The sequence below is a fragment of the Squalius cephalus genome (assembly GCF_949319135.1).
Source record: "Squalius cephalus genome assembly, chromosome: 7".
NCBI lineage: Eukaryota > Metazoa > Chordata > Actinopteri > Cypriniformes > Leuciscidae > Squalius > Squalius cephalus.
In genome coordinates this window covers 44,891,944-44,907,406 of record NC_137128.1, presented here as the reverse complement: position 1 = coordinate 44,907,406, position 15,463 = coordinate 44,891,944, and the positions used below count along the sequence as shown (strand labels likewise).

The 15,463-nt window shown below is 35.5% G+C and overlaps 2 protein-coding genes across 2 annotated transcripts in view; one reads left to right on the top strand and one right to left on the bottom strand.

Annotated features, from left to right (window-relative positions):
• Nucleotides 1–447, top strand: part of cplx4c (complexin 4c) — a 15,420-nt gene extending 14,973 nt beyond the window's left edge. Inside the window, exon 3 of the mRNA XM_079876906.1 lies at nt 1–447. This exon is cut by the window's left edge and continues 1,279 nt beyond it. The gene's annotated coding sequence lies outside the window, so the exon portion shown is untranslated.
• Nucleotides 1–15,463, bottom strand: part of atcayb (ATCAY kinesin light chain interacting caytaxin b) — a 146,206-nt gene that overhangs the window by 85,804 nt on the left and 44,939 nt on the right. The window lies entirely within an intron of this gene.

Here is a 15,463-nt window from a genome sequence, read left to right as displayed (position 1 = left end):
GTTGAAGGATCATGCCCTGCATTACAAAGCTGTGGAACAATAAGCTCACGATCAATCATTAGGGCATCTTAGAATAACATTTCTTCATCTGAATTAAACATTAAAATCAGTGAACATGCTATACTTTACATAAATAATAGGCCAAGCCTATATGATTTTTTTCCACATTACAAAAAAAGAGAAGATAAGAATAATAATAAGGTTAATTTTCATGACAAAAAATGCAAAAATTGTTTCAACAAAATGTCTTATTTCCTCATAACATATTGATTCGATAAAATCCATAATTTCTTTGGGAATTGTTTTTTTTAATATATATATATATTTATCTTATGTCTTATCTATTGTTTGTTACTTTATGTTTCTAGTCAGTTTAATTTAATATGCTTTATTGTATTATGTTATTGTAAGCATGAATTTAAAATAAAGCTTTTGCCATCTTTCCATAAAAACATTTGACCAAGAGAGTGTTGCATCTTGGGTAACATTTTACAATAAGGTTTTATGTGTTCAAATTAGTCAACTTAATTAACATGAACTAACAGTGAACAATACTTCTACAGCATTTATTAATCTTAGTTAATTTCAACATTTACTAATATTTTTTTTAAGATCAAAAGTTATTATAAGCTGTTAATATTAGTAAATGTACTGTGAACTAACATGAACATGAACATTTGTAGTAACATCAACAAAGGTTAATAAATGTTAGTTCATGTTAGCTAATGCATTAACTTTTTATTGTGAAGTATTACTACATTTACAATTCTGAAGATTAACAACACTATAAATATTGTATGTTTAATTCAGTTTCTGATTACAGTTTTGTAATATGCATTTGAGTTCATCAATCCTTGTTTGTCTCATATGCATAAAGATGCACATGTAAATAAGATTTAAAGCATTATTAAACTGTCTGACCAGTCTTATTATCCCCATTAAGAGCTCATCCAGAATGACTGTTCAGCACTTTTTTATATTCTACATAAATCTATTTATTAAATCTTGATTGAGTGGAGAGCAAAATGTCACTTACATTTTTGATTCCTCATGTTATGTTATGGTTAACCATTGTTTCCAGACTTAACCTTTACCTAATTCCAAGCCTGACAGCAAACATTAACCCTGTAATGAAGTAACCATGACAGGCTGACGACAATCTCAATGTGAAGAAGGGAAAACTGGGACAACACCATCAGCTAATTAACCTTCATTACAAAAGCAACACTAATTAAACCATCACCTATGGCTGCAGTCAAAGGGTTCACTTATTTATTTTGCTTAGAGATCTTATTGGTTTCACTTAGCATTGCCCTTCAGAAGCTACAGAAGAAAACAATAAGTACAGGTCTCACGTAGCCAGACTGACGGCAGAAGGTCTGCTGGACTCTATCGCAGATTTTCTTGGCCAAGGACCGTTTGATTGACATGTAACGCAACCAATCACAGTTCGTTTTGTTCCGCATCATGTTTAGGGGCGTGACAATATAATGTCGATGTCCCTAGAATAACACACAAGCATGCATCTATTAAATTATTCATTCAAGAACGGTGTGCAAGTTTACTGCAGCAATGGAGCCTCAAACTTCACATACTTGTGAAAATCCAGCGTTTAGTTGATCCTGGTAAGCGCTCATTGTCACAGTTGTAAACACAACGGCTTTCCTCTTTCACGAGGGAGTTTGGCATCACGACATTTGTTTCCAGGCGGACCGATAAAGAACGCGACACCAGAGCCCGTCTACGGAGAGCCTGGCCACTCCCTATTAAGTCCTATTGTACCGAATTGTGGTTGTAGTTCCACCAGAGCTCCACTGGGGGCGATCGCCCATGAGTGCAGAATGAATAGGAGTCTATGGAGCTAGATGGCTAAATTTGTCTCTTTCACCCGATTGCCGTTGAGAAATCTCAGATTTGATTGTAGGTTTTGCAAGTTCAACATGGGTTATAGGTCGAAAGTTGAATAAACGAGTACTTATGTCCTTTCGATTTCTTACAGGTTGAGTTGTTGTTGCCCATAACACGCTAGCATTCTGCTAATGAACGCTGATTGGTCAGTGAAGGACTGATTACGACCAGAGATACCGTTTGATGGCATTGTGTGTGTGTGTGTGTGTATTTTCGGCGTGGTCTTTTAAAACAACAAAACAAAAACTCTTCTAACACGTGTATTTGCCTGTGTCAGCTGTGTTGTCGATGCCTCGAGAGAAAAGAAAGTGCAGAGTGCGAAAGCACCAAAGTGACTGAAGGATTGCCGTAAAGCAGTATCTCTGGTCGTACGATGTGTATGATGTCATTGACATTTAAAAAGACTTTTTAAAGCAAATAAGTGACTCTAAAAACTATAACACCTAGCAATGTTTAATTTCTTTGCATCTCCTTTCAAATTACTAGACAAAAAATTATATCCTGAGAAAAGTGTATTTTGAGGGGTATAGCGCCATAGACCTCCATTCATTCTGCACTCGTCCTGTGAGCGCCCTCATGTGGAGCCAGAGTGGAACTGCAACCAGTTCAGAAGCCGCAAGTTTACTGAGAGTGGAAGTTCTCCCCTTATTAGACATTCTCTGGCGACACACACGTCTCCCGTATGGAGGTAGATTTGTGTCTTTATTATTCAATCAAAAAAAAGGTTGCTTCAATCAAAAAATATATTTTCAATCAAAAAAACCCGTTTCAATCAAAGAAAAAAAGTGTTTGAATGCAAAAATATATTTGAGACTCAAAAAAATGCATTTGAACACTATTTTTTTTTGCTTGAAAATGTTTTTTTTGATAGAAGTGAAGGTTTTTTTGTTTGAAGCAACTTTTTTGATTGAAGTATTGTTGTTTTGTGTTTGGGCCATATTATGGGTAGGACATTTGTGTCTTTATAATTCAATCAAAAAAGAAGTTGCTTCAAACAAACAAAACATATTTTCAATAAAAAAATCACTTCAATCAAAAAATAAACCTTTTCAATCATAGAAAAAATGTTTTTGAATGCAAAAAAATATTTGAGATTCAAAAAATTGCACTTGAACACTTTTTTTTTGATTGAAAATGTTTTCTTTGATTGAAGTAATCTTTTTTGTGTTTGGACCATGTTATGGGTAGGACATTTGTGTCTTAATTATTCAATCCCAAAAAAGTTGCTTCAATCAAAAAAAAAACATTTTCAATCAAAAAAAAATAATTTCAATCAAAGAAAAAACTGTTTAAATGCAAAAAAAAAAAAAATCATTTGAAGTGTTTTTTTTTATTGAACTTTCTTTTTTTTTGAATGAAGTGAAAAAAGTTTTGAAGTCGTTTTTTTTTTAAATCATTTTGACACAAACGTACCGCAGTGGGGGCGGGTGCTTCCCCATTGGTCAGACATGCTTGAGTGACAAGTGTCTACACCAACGACGTCTTTCTGACAAGCAAGTCATGGTCGCCACTCGCCAGCGAGCCAGGAAGCAGTGGTGGAGTTGTTGGTAAGTAGATAAAACCGTATTAAAATGATTGGTGTCACGTTATTAGCCTACTCTGTTTGATATTTCGATTAAACATACAGCTTGCTAACTTAGCTCACGTTGACTAATTTGTGTGATGGTGTTAGATATCTGACGCCTCATATTGTCAGGCAGGCTAGCAGGGTGCGCTAACGGCTAATTGAATTGTTTATTTCACTTAAGTAACGTTACAGAGGCTTGCTATGTGCTAGTGCTATATTGTGTTATAATACGTAACGTCATTAGTGGTCAAACAACAGTCCACAGGCCAACTGTTGCCCACAGCGGTGGTATGCAACATTATTTTCCGTACGGGACGGCATATGTAAGCCCCGCTCTCAAAATAACAGCATCTGCCTCTGTGTCTGCGAGCATTTGACTGTGATGGTGGGGAGACCACTACCCGTGAGCGAGAGAGAGAGCGGGACGGTCAAATAGCTGTAATCCTGTGGGCTGTGTGAGAAGATAGACTCAGGCTCTGCATGACCTGTTGCTGCTAAACAGGCAGCGCTGTGGGCAACAGTTGGCCTGTGGACTGTTGTTTGACCACTAATGACGTTACGTATTATAACACAATATAGCACTAGCACATAGCAAGCCTCTGTAACGTTACTTAAGTGAAATAAACAATTCAATTAGCCGTTAGCGCACCCTGCTAGCCTGCCTGACAATATGAGGCGTCAGATATCTAACACCATCACACAAATTAGTCAACGTGAGCTAAGTTAGCAAGCTGTATGTTTAATCGAAATATCAAACAGAGTAGGCTAATAACGTGACACCAATCATTTTAATACGGTTTTATCTACTTACCAACAACTCCACCACTGCTTCCTGGCTCGCTGGCGAGTGGCGACCATGACTTGCTTGTCAGAAAGACGTCGTTGGTGTAGACACTTGTCACTCAAGCATGTCTGACCAATGGGGAAGCACCCGCCCCCACTGCGGTACGTTTGTGTCAAAATGATTTAAAAAAAAAACGACTTCAAAACTTTTTTCACTTCATTCAAAAAAAAAGAAAGTTCAATAAAAAAAAAACACTTCAAATGATTTTTTTTTTTTTTGCATTTAAACAGTTTTTTCTTTGATTGAAATTATTTTTTTTTGATTGAAAATGTTTTTTTTTTGATTGAAGCAACTTTTTTGGGATTGAATAATTAAGACACAAATGTCCTACCCATAACATGGTCCAAACACAAAAAAGATTACTTCAATCAAAGAAAACATTTTCAATCAAAAAAAAAGTGTTCAAGTGCAATTTTTTGAATCTCAAATATTTTTTTGCATTCAAAAACATTTTTTCTATGATTGAAAAGGTTTATTTTTTGATTGAAGTGATTTTTTTATTGAAAATATGTTTTGTTTGTTTGAAGCAACTTCTTTTTTGATTGAATTATAAAGACACAAATGTCCTACCCATAATATGGCCCAAACACAAAACAACAATACTTCAATCAAAAAAGTTGCTTCAAACAAAAAAACCTTCACTTCTATCAAAAAAAACATTTTCAAGCAAAAAAAAATAGTGTTCAAATGCATTTTTTTGAGTCTCAAATATATTTTTGCATTCAAACACTTTTTTTCTTTGATTGAAACGGGTTTTTTTGATTGAAAATATATTTTTTGATTGAAGCAACCTTTTTTTTGATTGAATAATAAAGACACAAATCTACCTCCATACTCCCGGACATCCTGTAGAATTCAACCGATCACGACTTCGAAACTCCAGAAAAGTGTGCCATATGCATCAGACGTTCAGGCAACAGCCCGTGGATTGAAAAATCAGTCTGAGGCTGAGACTAACTTCACCCTAAACATTGTACAGTCCCTCCAGGATTTCACGATTTTTTTGTGTGATTTTTGCGATCAAAATGACTGATTTTGTGGTGGTAATTTCCAGAAATTTGTGAAAAAATTTGCGATTTTTATATTTTATAATTAGGACATCACATTTACCATAAAAGTATTATGTCAGATGTACAATAGTCATACATGACACAGATCACAAACAAAATGCATAAAGCTTGTTTATTTTGGTCTAATCAAATTCTCATCAAATTAACTTTTGAAACAACCTATGGGCCCAACCAGGAACATCCAAGAAATGATTTAAATAATCAAGTAAACACTCAGTAATGAAATAAGAACAAAGGAACAAATAACAAAAAGAAACAAAACAGGACAAATAAATACAAGGATACAGTTACAAACAGAGGATAATTTACGTTTTTTTTAAATTGTGCTGTAGCCTATTGTTGTTGCTTGATTAACATTAACAACACTGACAACAGCAGGTAAATTAGGTTACTGTCACTTTAAGACCTACTACAGTAATGACAAACGTCCCAATCAGTTATTACTGATAGTTTTACGTAAATACTCGCCAAGATGAATATTTTGAAGTAATTGTTGCTATGTGTATTTGTTCAAGCGCTATAAAGAGAATTTACGCTGACAGGCGGTGACACGCAGTCAGTCACACACACGCACACGCACGCACACACACACACACACACACACACTGCAGTCAGGTAGTCACTCGGTCAACACAAAACAATTTACCCCCACTCTCGTGCATGCTCTCGTGCAATATATCAGGATATTGCTTAGCCCGCTCCTTGGCGCTTATGTGAGAGGGCAGGTGAGACTAATTTTCTTTCGCCATGTTTCTGACAGACCGCTCACAGACATCACGCGTGCGCAACATCTGTATCCACGTAAAATGCATTGAAACTTTAATTAAACTAGAGATATTTCAATTGGGTGATTATAATTTAATGTTTTGTGAGGTCTTTTTCATTTTTGTGATTATTTTGCGGTTAAATTAGGAATTATGCAGGATCGCAAAAAAATGCGACAATTTGTTGATTTTGCGTTGAATTCAGCGATCGCGGAATCGCGAAAAACTGGAGGGACTGATTGTATTTAGAAAGTTTAAAAATAAAGGGCAGTGCCTGGTTGAGTTAGTTAGTTAGTAGTGTGTTGAAACTGACAGATATGAAAAGGGGCGGGACATTTCCCAAACACACTCGAAGAGCTTGACCAATCACAACACACTGCTCCAGCCGACCAATCAGAGCACAGTGTGCTTTTCAGAAGGAGGGGCTTCATAGAGACAGGAACTAAACAGAGCGTTACTGACGATAATCAACATTCAGTAATGAAAACCTGTTCTAGTAGAGCCAAAAACAACATCAAGACTTTGTAAAAGGGCATAATAGGTCTTCTTTAAGAATCAAGCACATGTAAACTTTGTGTAAATTCAGTTATTTTGTCTTGTTGACTATATGTAAACATCTGTTGTGTGAAATGTGAGATTATTCAAGGCAGAATTAATTAAAACAACATGGAATTTTTATGATCCCTCTTATTTTGTTTAAACGTATTAACAATTTGCAGATTCTGCGAGGTGTACATATGTAAACTTATGACTGCAATTATAAAAACTTTTAAAAAATAAAGGAATGGTTCGCATTAAAATGTAAATTATGCAATGTGTATTTATGCATCTGCAATCACAACACAGCCTAAGAATAGATAACCATAGATGCTGGATTGCTTACTTAGCATTGCTTTATAAACTTCCTATAGATAAAGCATTAGTTCTGTGAATAGACAAGAGATGCTTAATTAGCTGTGTGCTTCTACAGAAAAATACTTTTTTTGTTTTTTGTATGAAATATAGCTACCAGCTGCTCCAAATCATTCATGTGAGAAGATCATTAACCATCGAAAGAAAGGCTTCAGCAAAAAGTATGTTTGAACATGAAGAATAAGGTATTACCATGTTTTTTTGGACAACAGGGTGATGCTAATACCATGCTTTTCATTTAAGTACCTCGGGGCATCATGCAAATATTATGGTAACTATAAAATGTTCACAACCATTACTTCCATAATAATAAATTTATGTGAATGCAACAGATTGTTCGCTTTGTTTATTCGTGTCTCATTTACTTCTACAATGAGACACATTTGCGAATGCACCAGATTATTTGCATTGGATAAAGAGGAGCTAAAGGAGTAGAATTCAGAAACTCTTGTTATTAGCGACACCGCTGGCCGTTAAGTGAATTGCAGCCAGAAACTTAAAGTGGTCATCGGATGCAAAATTCACTTTTATATGGTGTTTGCATAAATGTATCTTTGCAGTGTGTGGACACAACCACCATACAATGAAAAACAATCCATTGACTCCGTTTTACACAACCATTGAGGAATTTTAACCAAAGTATGTTACAAACTTGACATGAATAAGACACTCAGGAGTCATACCAACTTGTGGAAAATGGCATCCGATGACCCCTTTAATGCTCGTGCTCACACTCGTGCACATATAACGTACAAGAGACTGAACATGATTTAATGGCCCGATATAGGCTACTAAAGGCAAAGTTATTTTTCGTTCTTTGCTTAGAAGTAAAAAGAAGTTGAAATACCTTTGCAGGGATAATCGAACATCCAGACGCCGTTGACACTGTGACTTTTAGATGAATATATACTATAGCCTACGTGCCTCTCAATAACAAAATAAACAGCGGTGAGAATAAAGCAGCAGTCCAGAAAGCATGATCATATCGATGTGGATATGTTTACACCAGCTCTGCGATTCACCAACATCATGTCGACAGTTGAGGTAATTAAAATTACACTGTTATGATAGTTGAATATACTAGACTCTAGTCTTACATAGCCAGAACTAGTAACTAGTATAGTTCTGGCTATGCAAGACTCTAGTTTGAATTAATACATTTTCTTTGGAGGACACATTGCCATTACAGCACTTTCGGCATTATCCTGAACTGTATTAATTGCATGTGTCATAGAAAGAAAGGAAGTCTCTCGGGAGCGCGCGTAACCGTCACATCCTTTTGATTTTCCCGGCAAAAACGTCCCAACTTAGCGGCTAGCCTACTTCACAAAAAAACATGCTGAATTCGGAGCCGCATACTTGTAAATAGGCTACTCTTACTACTTTTACCATATCTTTTTATGGAAGAAATTATAATAGTAGCCTATTATGCTAGTATGCTGCTCCGAATTCAGCATCAGTCTACAGGCTTTCAGAAGTCAGGGAATGTCTCGTGTTCAAAATGTACAAACCTTATATAATAAACGAGTACATCATGACTCCGTTTTCAAAACCGTGTTTTTTGTCTTGTCCTGAATCACTACGGAACACCTATAATAAGTGTTTAGACTATTTTAGACCTGTGTCAGCAAGACACATGCAGTTCTGCTGTGTTTATTAAGGTAGAATGTTCCTTTATAACATGTTAAATATGGATATTTTTCTTACACAAACTCATCGTTTTGCTTCAGAAGGCCTTTATTAACCCCTCGGAGCCGTGTGGAGAACTTTTATGATGGATAGATTCACTTTTATGATGGATAGATGCACTTTTATGATCTTCAAACTGATGGTTGCAATTCACTGCCATTATAAAGCTCGGAAGCGTCAGGGTGTTTATTAATATAACTCTGATTGTATTTGTCTGAAAGAAGAAAGTCATATACACCTAGGATGGCTTGGGGGCGAGTACATCATGGGCTAATTTTCATTTTAAAGTGAACTACTCCTTTAACAGCTAGAGCGCCAAAAGTTACAGCTTTACCTTTCATTACAAGTTGTTCACACATTGGCAATAAAAGAGTAATACATGGAAACTCTTACATATAGCCCCATTTAAAGTGTCTGTTAAAGGGATACTTCACTGATTAGCATTCAGCTTTGTATCAGTAGAAACCCGGTAGTATTTTGGAGTGACCGTGCTTCCCTCCCTCATGTCCCTCTGAGACGAGAGATTTCTGTATTGTGTGTCTGGAAAAACCCCTCAGATGACGCAAAAATCGCCATTTAGCTCATCAGAGGCTCTTTTGTCCAGAGGCGAGAGACTCCAGCCAGTAGGAGGAGCTCGTCCCGCATGTCTTCAACCCGCCCATAGGGGGATCTCACCATAAAACGCCATCTTTTCAGTTTCCAGTCGACTAGTAGCCTAGCTGTATCATTTCTCCCGATACTGCCCTCTGTAACCGGGAGGCGTGGCTTGGGAGTGTCCTCGTAGGGCAGTGAAGCAAGTGCATTCTGGGAGTTGTAGTCTTTCATCCACATGAGCCAAAAATACATTTTCTGGCTTTTCTCAGTCTAGAAGGCACCAACTTCTAAAATAATTTCACATTTCTACTACATAAATGACCCAATTTAAATACACATTCATCTTTCCAGCGGTGAAATACCCCTTTAAATGAGTAAATGTATCCAACAAGAAATACTGTATTTTAAAATGTGCCCCCGCTGTCACTTTCATTGATGAAACGAGCTGATGTAATCTCGGAGAGCAGTGGGTGTATGGAAGGATGGAGTAGGCGGAGTTAATTAGCACATAAAGACTAAGCGGTAGATTAATCCTACTGTAACACCAAAGCATGTCAGTGTCTTATTGGGATTTGACGTCATCAACAACCTAAAATACACACACAAAATCCATTTGGCAGGCATTAACAAAGCTACTCGACGGGAAATACCCACGCAAAATAAAACATAAATCATCAAAAGCATGCGTGTGATTTAAATTCATGGCATGAGTTGGCTCTTGGTTTAATTTGATTTTCAGGAATAACAGGATTAGTTTCCCTGCTCTCATTCTTGTCCTTGTGTCTGATCAACAAAAGCAAACACACTCGTCATGCTGATGCAGATCTACAGGTGTACTGTAAAACTGAGACATCGCCTGTGTGTGGAGTGAAACACTTACTGTACACTGTCTACTGTATACTGCTATTTTATTTAGTATGTGAAACACATATTATGCAACATTTCAAAAAGTATGTTACATTAGCGAGTTGCATCCACACTGCAAAAAATGATTCTTACTCAAGTGTTTTTGTCATGTTTTCCTGTACAATAATCTAAACATTCTTAACTCAAGATACATTAGATACTCTATCTATCTATCTATCTATCTATCTATCTATCTATCTATCTATCTATCTATCTATCTATCTATCTATCGTTCTATCTCTCGTTCTATCTATCTATCTATCTATCTATCTATCTATCTATCTATCTATCTATCTATCTATCTATCTATCTATCGTTCTATCGTTCTATCTCTCGTTCTATCTATCTATCTATCTATATCTATCTATCTATCTATCTCTATCTATCTATCTATCTATCTATCTATCTATCTATCTATCTATCTATCGTTCTATCGTTCTATCTCCATCTCTATATATCTATTGTTCTATCTATCTATCTATCGTTCTATCTCTCGTTCTATCTATCGTTCTATCTATCTATCGTTCTATCTCTATCTCTATCTCTATATCTATCGTTCTCTCTTTATCTCTATCTATCTATCTATCTATCTATCTATCTATCTATCTATCTATCTATCTATCTATCTATCTATCTATCTATCGTTCTATCGTTCTATCGTTCTATCTCTATCTCTATATATCTATTGTTCTATCTATCTATCTATCGTTCTATCTCTCGTTCTATCTATCGCTCGTTCTATCTATCTATCGTTCTATCTCTATCTCTATATCTATCGTTCTCTCTTTATCTCTATCTATCTATCTATCTATCTATCTATCTATCTATCTATCTATCTATCTATCTATCTATCTATCTATCTATCTATCTATCTATCTATCGTTCTGTCGTTCTATATCTATCTATCGTTCTATCTATCTATCTATCTATCTATCTATCTATCTATCTATCTATCTATCGTTCTGTCGTTCTATATCTATCTATCGTTCTATCTATCTATCTATCTATCTATCTATCTATCTATCTATCTATCTATCATCTATCTATCGTTCTATCGTTCTATCGTTCTGTCGTTCTATCTGTTGTTCTATCTATCTATCTATCTATCTATCTATCTATCTATCTATCTATCTATCTATCTATCTATCTATCTATCTATCTATCTTTCTATCTATCTATCTATCTATCCTTCTTTCTTTCCTTCTTTCCATTCCCCCTGTCCTATGGTAAGCTGACACAGCTCCTTCAAGCGTTATCTGCTTTGTCACTAATAGGATCTGCGAGGCTTAAATTGTCTTCTGATAAAACTAAGGAGCTTGATAGCTACACTGCACCTCTTAGCTAATTTGCTCTCAATTAGGATAATGAGGAAACAAGCAAAGAAGGGCAGCCTTAATATTTTAACGTGATAAAATGATTATTAGCCTCTTCACTCAGTTAGCTAAGCCAACTATCAATCACGTTTGCCGCTGTGATTTCCGATGTTAACGCTGACAGATAATTAAATATTGGAGAAAATATGTGAGCGTATAACATTATACTGTTGGAAAATAAAAAAAACAAGATATTGGTTGAAGTGCATATGAGATGCAGTCTTCAATTCTACATGATTAATTGAATCTGTTGTAAAATTAATAAATTAAAAATACATTTTAATGTCCTAAAGGGTCACACACACAACACACACACACACACACACACATGCACACACGTACACACACACACACACACACACACACACACACACACACACACACACACACACACACACACACACACATTGAAGTAAGCTTCAATCTAAGGAAGTTATAATACTACACCTCAGTTTTCTCAAATATGTAAAAATTCTTAAATCAAAATGCATTTACTTGAGATGCAAAATTATTGCATCTCAATATGTGTTAAATCAAACAGAATTCTGGTCACTTCAAATACAGTGAGATTTTACATTAAACATGACAGTTTGCAACCCAATTTATCATCTTTCATGCTAATTTCAACGGTTGGCATGGTTTTATCATGCAGTTTTACATTAACAGTAGCCCAACAACACCAAGGTCATGCGGGTTTGATTCCCAGGAAATGCATGAACTAATAAAATGTAAATCTTCAATGCAATTTAAGCGGCTTTGAATAAAAGCATCTCCCAAATGCATAATTGTACAAATAAAGACTAAAGACATCCTTGAAAACTCCTGAACTACAGCTAGATAAGTAACATGCATGAACAAAATGACATGAAACTCGATTTTCACATGCAGTTAATACAGGATACATATAGGTCACTCGCTAAAGAAAGACACAGGTTCAGGTCAAAGTTCAAGTTTACAGGGTAAATATAACAGGTCGGACTCACGCGTCACGTCCAGACGCCGTTCCTCAGTTACACAGGTCAGATCATTGCTTGTGTGAAAACAATTATTGTAAAATAACATGCAAAACCTGAAAAACATAATAAAACTACAGAATTACCTTTGTCAACTATTTATGCAATGCAACAAAAAAAAAAAAAAAAAAAAAAAAGAAAGAAAGAAAGAAGAAATGCATTATGCAAAAGAAAGACCAAACATAATTCAGTTGGTAAATACAATGATTAAATGTACAATTTAAAAATGCATTTTAAGAATGCATGAGCTGAACTGATATTACAACATGTGTATCTTAAATGCAATGTTAGTTGCTTTGGATAAAAAATGTAAACAATACAATAATGAATCAATTTGATATCCGCAGAAATGCTGTGACTTCCTGTTCTGCATGTGTAGTTTGGCATTAGAGGCCTTTCACTGATGCCCAGATGGCCCAAAAGCCTCTTTTATAAGAAAAATCCCACTACTAGAGAGAGACCTACTGGGGTTTGTCCGAAAATCCTAGAGTTGATCAGTGTAAAGTCTGTAATTGGCTCGTCTGGAAAATGATTTGGCCCTACATTTGTTCTGCAGCTCACAGTTTTTTGTTTAGACTCGAGCACTGGAACGGAAATAAAGCATTCTTGTCTTTTGCCTCCTGTTTTTTAAGCTGAGGTCAACCTGACAACAGGCTCAGGGTCCATTAAGTGGGCTCTGTCAGTGTGTGTTATCACTGATCGTCCTGCACGCTTCACAAAACCTGCAATCACATCCTCAAATCACACTCTCAGTGTACAGTACTGGCCAACAGTGGTGTCCGGAGGGGATGCTCAGTTTTTTAATGACTAAATAGGAAGAAAATATTTAATTTAAAAAATATATATTTTAAATATGAGGGAAGGAAAAAACACAAAATATTTATTATTGGTTCTCTCTTGTTTTTGCATGTTCATAATTTCTTTGTATGACAGCCTGGCCAAAAATTATGTCGGCACAATTTGGCATGTTTTATTGCGTTATCACAAATAAAACAATTGACTCAAAGCACAACTACACAAAATCTTCAAATTTATTTTTAATAATATTTTAATAAAAGGGTGAAGATATCCATTATCCTAGGCCGGACATCTTAAAAAATTAACCGGAAGTCTTAAACTTCAATTTCTTGTCTTACATTTTTTTTATTTTTTTTTTATATTTAAACAGTTATTGCCCAATACTAGTGGGGTAAGTTGTCACACCTGAACCTGCCAGGTTCATCATAGATGAATTAACATCATAAACCAGTCTATCATTTACAGCATCATCTAAACAGGAAAAAAAGAAATACAATGCAATTCATGAAAGAGAAGAAATGTAAAAGGTAATAAAGACTTTACAATAAGGTCCCATTAGTCAGTTAATGCATTAAATATTAACTAATTAATTTGTTGCAGTATTAATTAATCTTTGTTAAAGTTAGTTGATAAAAATACAGCTGTTCATTGTTAGTTCATGTTAGATCAAGTCCATTAAATACTATTAACAGATACAACTTTTGATTTAAATAATGTATTGATAAGTGTTGAAATTAAGAAAATGAAAAAATATATTTTTGAATTATTTTACATTGTTCATGATAACTAATGAGGTTTACTAATGTTAACAAATTGAACCTTATTGTAAAGTGTTGCAAATGAATGAAATGACAACCAGAAATGTATGAATAATATTTGTCTTGTGAACAAAGTTCAGCATTTCTGATCCAATCTAGATTATTTAGTGATTCTTACCTTAATATATTCATCAGTGTGGTTTTATATTGTGTGTCACCGCCAGCTATATCTGTAATAAATTCACATACATATAATATAATCATATAAACATTCTGAGTCAAGATAAAAAGGCATTTTGGACCATGAAGAGTCCCATCCTGCTGAAAATATCCCAAAATATTAATGAATGAATGGAAGGTATTAATATTTCAAGGGAAAATAGACATATTATCCCTTCCTTCATTCTGGAGATCCTAATTGGTCATCCAAGGCTTCTTAAACTTATCTTTAGATTTCATTAAAGCCGGGGAAAATCTCCAGAAGATTCAGTAGTCTCATTAAGACGAGGGTTGATCTCTGTGCCACTCAGTCTCAGGAGTATTAACCGGGCCAACTGGCTTAAAACAAGCCATTGCATCCGAGACGTTCCCGTTCTGAACCAACACAAGCCACCGTTAACATGCAAAGCCACGTTTAAAACAATTAATGAAGAGTCTGGGCAGTTTGTTTGGCAATTTAAGGTCAAGCTTGGCATCGTTTGATGAGGTCAGTTCCGAGTCTAATGAGCTGCACCGGGTCAATTTAGAGTAATTAAAGCCAGGTAAAGCCAATCTGTCAGACAGTCAATTTATCGTCCAGATAAGCTCCAACTTTGAGTCGAGACCATCAGTGATGAATCTTTTCATATTGAGAACTCCATATAGAAATTTGAATTGTTCAATGGAGTGAATTTACAGTAATGTCCGATTTCAAAACCACTTATATATATATATATTCAAACCAAGCGGCAACCTTCCAGTCTCTCTCTTGAATCCAACACTGAAGTGACTTAAACTGCAATTCATCGACTGGCCACTAGAGACCGGCTCCAAAAGAGAGTCAATCCCATAGACCCCCATGTTAAAATGCCCAACTTTACCTCAGACTAAAATGTTTATAACCTGTTACAAAAAGTGGTTTTGGTCTATATAGCTAATTTTGCCCTTCATGACGACTGTGAAGGGGGTGAATTTTTTTATAACTCATCTGTTTAAATTATATTAAGCCTTAAAGTTCTGCGTAATTAAGGGCGTGGCCACTTGAGTGACAGGTGGATTGCCGCTGATG